Source organism: Musca autumnalis, unplaced genomic scaffold (genome assembly GCF_047663935.1).
Source record: "Musca autumnalis isolate F117 unplaced genomic scaffold, ASM4766393v1 scaffold_4, whole genome shotgun sequence".
Lineage (NCBI taxonomy): Eukaryota > Metazoa > Arthropoda > Insecta > Diptera > Muscidae > Musca > Musca autumnalis.
In genome coordinates this window covers 70,049,662-70,055,949 of record NW_027411977.1, presented here as the reverse complement: position 1 = coordinate 70,055,949, position 6,288 = coordinate 70,049,662, and the positions used below count along the sequence as shown (strand labels likewise).

At 35.9% G+C, this 6,288-nt stretch overlaps 1 long non-coding RNA gene across 1 annotated transcript; it reads left to right on the top strand.

Moving 5' to 3' along the window:
- The first annotated feature begins 1,180 nt into the window (after positions 1-1,180).
- Positions 1,181-1,651, top strand: LOC141401699 (uncharacterized). The gene is made up of 2 exons (XR_012412427.1): positions 1,181-1,317; positions 1,378-1,651. It is a non-coding gene; the product is annotated as an uncharacterized lncRNA (long non-coding RNA).
- The last annotated feature ends 4,637 nt before the right edge of the window (positions 1,652-6,288 follow it).

Below are 6,288 nucleotides of genomic sequence, written 5' to 3'. Positions count from 1 at the left end.
TTGTACCGTTGCTATAGGGACCATGAAAAGAACCGTCTTCAAAAAATTTAAATAGATCCGATACGAGTTCTCAAACTGCACTTTTCCCAAATTTTGTGTAGGAATACTCGAAGAAGGGGACCGAAATAGTCCATATTCCAACCTGATACATCACTGGATGAAGTAATACGATGTGCAAAGTTTGGACCAATCAGAAAATCCCCTTAAGAGCTATCTTGCGGATTTGCCATTTTGGGCCATAATCTCACGAAGTATGGACTTGGCATTGCAATTGTACCATCGTAGAGGTGGCCGCAAGGACAATCTGTTGAAAAGAAATTCAAAACTGTTCGAGAGGACTCTTAAATTTCACTTTTCCGAATTCTGTGTGGGAGGTACTCGAATGTGTGGACAGATATAGTCTTACCCGATCTATATCAGGAAGGAATGATAATAATATGTGGAAAGTGTGGACCAAATCGATTGCTCACTTCGCCATTTATCGTTCACACAATTTTTCGAAAAAAATTGAAATTTTGTGCGGGAGGTGTAGCCTATATTCGAACTGAAACTAAGTTTGGGCAAAATATTACGAAGTATAAAATTTGGTTCGAATGGGAAGATCAGTTCGAGAGTTATCGTGCGCACCAGCCAGCTAGACAGTAAGAAAGACAGATGAACGGGCAGGGCTAAATCGACTCCAAATTGTCTGAAACGAATTTCGTCCAAACATACATGGGGTCTGAAACCATTATTTCGATGCGACACATCTTTGGTCGTATTTTATATGTACCCCTTTTCCATAAATCCTGAGGTATAAAATAGGAAGCGAGGCGACCCCATGTTGCAATATTTGTATAAAAAATCCAATTGGACAATTGAACTGAAAATTTCTCTGTCATAATAGAGACAATTTGTAGCATGGGAGGAAGTTGTGGTTACATACACAAAACCCATTATATATTACGCAGACACATTATTGCAATTTGCATCAGGGGGAAAGATTAGTAGTTATTTCCCTTATGTAGGCTACTTTGCCGGTATATGCCCTCCAGTGGGCCTATTCTGTAACTTTTTAACGACAGTCGAGTTGTTATTTTTATCGCCAGGTTTTGGGGTTTGCACTAACGATAGTGTTATTCTGTAACTTATGTTAAAATATAATCGAAAATAAATATTTTAAAATGGTATCTCTGGAAATTGTTGTTGTCAAAAATAAATAAAATATAAAAACGAAGACATGAAAAATATAAAAAAACGTATATCCCACGAAAATTACGCCGTTATTATAAAACTAAGTTGAATAAACTGTTCGAGTGAATGTCCAGCGTATTTCAAGTAAGTGTAAATGCGTTACAATGAAACAAGAACTGCTTACGTACAAACGTCTTATTGTAGAATGGCCCATCTTATTGGTACCGAATTGGCGAAAGGAGAAAATTTTCAGAAGTAATGGTCGCGGCGTCATGAAGGAATAGGAGAGTTACGGTCAAAGTTTTTAGAAAAGGCCAAATTCACGCTGATACGTTCATGGTTAAATGCAGATAGCATCTGTTTCATGTTAATTGCAATATATGTACATATTCACATACATAGATGTTGGTTGAACCTAAAGTTGCGATGAAAGCACCATAATGATGGCATTAATAAATATACATTTTAAGACGAAAAACATGTTTCTGTTTCATTTTGGTTTTTAACCTACAGTAGACTTCGTCTATAATAACGGTCAAAAATCCACGAAATTCGGTCGATATAAGCGATAATCTCTGTAGTTGATATTCGTTTAAATTATATAAGGCGGACAGAAATTTTGACGTTTCAATTTCGCCGTTATCAGTATGTCGTTATAAGCGATTGTCCAAGTCGCGAAATAACGTCCTGCTTATTGCCGGTTCTCTCATAAAATTGTTCCTAAGAGATCAATCATATATAACTTATTCAAATGTCATTTTCAATAACAACAAATCGGCGACAATTTAACAACACAAAATTTATTGCCGTTTATTTATCGACAAAATTTTAAATAACAATGAGTAAAGTTGTTTAAAATGTTTCAGAATACCAAAGTCGAAAAAAAATGTTTAAAAAATTTAAACAACTTGAGTGTCGATAAATTGTGATAGTGAATCGAGGCACAGGAATTAAAATGTGGACCAAAAATAAAGTTTGTATATTTTTCTTACAAAAGTAATGGTCCATTTCATCCGTTAAATAATATCAGATCATCATGCAAAATTATAGGAATTTTCTTCAACCTAAACTCTTACCTCCTGCAAAATTTTGTAACTATTGAGCTATAATAGCGTGTTTATGATTACACTACAAACAAAAAACTGGATATATTAGGCTCCAACTCAGTTATCTGATCACGTACATCAACATAATTGACATCAATGGAAAGGTCAAGAGATCGTCTTCCACATATAAGGGAAGAATGTGTCTTTCAGGATCATAGATATAAGCTGTATATTAAAATGTTTCACAATTTTCACACAAAAGTTCTGGTCCATTTAACCCTCTAAATATTATCTGATCGCCATCTCAAATTGCAAGCTTCTTCTTTGTCATATACTCTTACCTAATTAAAAATTTCGCGTTAATCGGAATATTATTGCGACCTACAGAGCCGCTACAAAATCGGATAAAAATTACGTTTTTGGTCCATTTGACCCGCTAAATATTTCATGATCATCACCAATTAAAATAGCGATCTATTCTGATGTGAGACCGACCTCTATACCAAATTTCGTGACGATCGGTCCATAATTGCGGCCTGGAGATTGATTACAATTTATAATGGACAGACGGAAATCGCTTTATTTCGCCGAGATATGAAGATCGGTATACCACATTGGGGGTCTCCGACGAATATTTCGCGGTGTTACATGAATTTTCACCAAAACAAACTTATAATACCCTTTCCATATAGTGGTGTAGGGTATAAATACAAAAAAATATTTTTTTTAAAAAATTAAAAAAATACTCCTTGGGTTTTCATAAAACTTATATAACTAGTATAAAAAGTCATATACTCAAAAAATGTTAATTTGTGTCAAAAAGCTGTAATTCATATGGAAACAGTATAGAAAAGCACACATTTTTACCCATGTAATTTCAATAAATTGAAACAAGTGAGCAAAGGCTATAGTCGGGACGGGGCCGACCATGTGATACCCTACACCACTACCCCTGTGCATAAGCTTTTCACTGGTAAAATAATATGCCTCTTTCTCTCTGGGACCCCCATAAGCAACCAAAATTTCGTGACCCTCCGATCAAAATTACGACCTGTAGCTTGATTGCAAAAAATGGAAGAATTGGGTGCATTACCGACTATTGTGGTATCTCCCTTGTTTGACCACCTTCGCCAACCTGCTTTACACCAATGTAAAGGTAATATTTTCTTCTTCCATTGACAGGCTTTGCCGTTGGAATACCCCTACTAGAAGCCGATATATTCACAAAGAATAAAACTTTGAATTTGTCTCCAAATGAGTTTTTCCCCTTTCCGACCCCTAAATATTATCCGACTATCACCAAAATCAATAGGTTTCTTCCTCTGTGGAGCCCCCATCTACACCCAATATTTCGTCACTATCCGATCAAAATTCCAACTTGTATCCTGATTACAAAAAATGGAAAAAATGGGTATAATACTGAATTTTGCAATATCTCGGTTTGCTCACTTACGCCAACATACTTTGCATCAATATAAACGAGATCTTTTATTCTTCCATTGACGGGTATTGCTTTTGGAATACTCCAACCAGAAGCATAAAAAACGTTGACTTTTCTCCACATAAGCTTCTCGCTTATTCCGACTCCTGAATATTATCCGACCATCACCAAACTAAATAGGCTTCTTCCTCAGTGGGACCTCTTAAAGAAACAGAGATATTGGCTTTAAAACAAAATGTTGACTTTTCTCGAAATAAGTGTTTGCCCATTCCGACCCCTAATTATTATCCGACCATCACCAAAATCAATAGGCTTCTTCATCTGTGAGACCCCCATTAACCCTCAAATTTTCGTGACGATCCGATCAAAATTTCGACCTGTAGCGTGATTTCCAAAAAATAGAAAAATGGGATGTATTACCGACTATTGCGATATCTCCGTTATTTGGTTACCTACGCCGACCTATTCCGACCATCACCAAAATCAATAGGCTTCTTCCCCTCCGGGACCCCAATCAACATGCAAAATTTCGTGACGATCCGATTAAAATTGCGACCTGTAGCGTGATTACAAGGTTTAGATGGACAGACGGACAGACGGACGGACGGACACACATAGCCAGATCGACTCAGCTCGTCGAGACATTCATTTTGGTATATATAAGTATGGGTATACGGCCATTATTTCGATGCGTTACAAACTTTTTGGCCAAAACCAACTTATAATACCCTCCCCACATAGTGGTGTAGGGTATAAAAAGTGTTAAACGGACGGAACGGGACGGGTACAAAAGTATATATGGGCTGAAAGAGGAGACTCTCGGACATTTTTCTGTGAAAACAGAAGTTTGTTCCATGTTGTTCCACAAAAGTTCTAGTCTACTAAATTTGGAATTTCATAAAATTTAGTACCTGAGGAGAGGTAAATTAGCTCATGTTAGGTAACCGCCACGGTAATTAATTAAAACGATTTTAAAGGCCACAATCCTACCTACTTTACAAAAAAAACAGTAAGGAAAGGATTAAAGTCGGGCGGGCCGACTATATAATACCCCACACAACTGTGAATATGTAAAATATATATGGGAGCTAAATCCAAATCAGAACAGATTTTGATATAATTTTTCACATTTATTTGTAGACCAAATTCCGTCAAATAGTCAAAATTTCATCAAAATTGGACATATATAGCGTCTTTCGTACATCAAATACCTCAAATCGGTCGAAAATATATATGGGAGCTGTATCAAAATCTGAACCAATTTCGATATGATTTGCCACTGCTGTTCCTCTAACCATACTAACCACCGTCACACATTCCAAATTTCATTGAAATCTGACATATATGGCGTGTTTCGTGTACCAAATTCCTTAAATCGGGCGAAAATATATATGGGGGCTATATCCAAATCTGAACCGATTTCGATATAATTTGGCACACTTATTTCTAGGCCAAATCCCGGCAAACATTCCAAATTGTATTGAAATCGTACATATATAGCGCGTTTCGAGCATCAAATACCTAAAATCGGCCGAGAATATATATAGGAGCTATAGCCAAATTTGAACCGATTTCTATTTAAATTGGCACACTTGTTTCTAGACGAAATACCGTCGCACATTCCAAATTTAATTGAAATCGGACATATATAGCGTGTTTCGTGCACCAAATACCTTAAATCGGGCAAAGATATATATGGGGGCTATATCCAAATCTGAACCGATTTTTACCAAAATAAATAGCGTTCGTCCTTTGGGCAAAAAAACTATCTTCCCCAATCTTCATGCGAATCGGACAATAAATGCGTACTTTGTTTACAAAAATACATGGACAGACGGACAGACAGGCGGACATGCGTAAATCGACTCATAAAGTGATTCTATGCATATCCCTAAAAGGAACTATGGGTCTATCTCGTTTCCTTTTGCATGTTACATACTAATGCACAAAGACATAATACCCGTTACCATAAGGTGATGTAGGGTTTAAAAAAGCAATGAACACAATATCTGACAAAGTTTCCGAGAAATAGCTACGTCTTTCTCCAGAAATTTGCAAAAATTACGTATTTCACAAAAATGGAGAATATGTTCGTCTTTAGGGACACACCACGCCCAAACCTTGCAATATGTTAACCTAATTTTTTGGTTTCCTTACTTTCAATATGTTCCCTATCGAATCTCATACATAAATTAAATATCTTCGACAAAACAAAATTTTTATTTTTGGCCAGGAAAATCGATTCCTTAACCATTGTGCTACGTAAACTTTCAAAATCCCAGTACGTGTCTTCTATTTTTCGGCCCTCTTTCATAATCTGCGCGGGGTTTCTTGTAATTTTAAAAAAAAGTTTAATTTTGTTGTACAGTGCTGAAAATTGAAGCGGGCTAGATTAATTTGTATGAGAAAAGTTTCATAATCTAAGTATATATATTTTCTAACTATTACTGCTATTTACCTAACAAATGTATTTATATGTATATGAGTACATATCTATTTTTCGGTATGTATACCATTGATTATTATTTTCGTTCTCCATAAGTATTGACTTATCAATATTGAAAATCAAAAATATGTCATAATTTTCTTGCCATTTTTCCATTTCCTTTATTTCACACACACTCACAC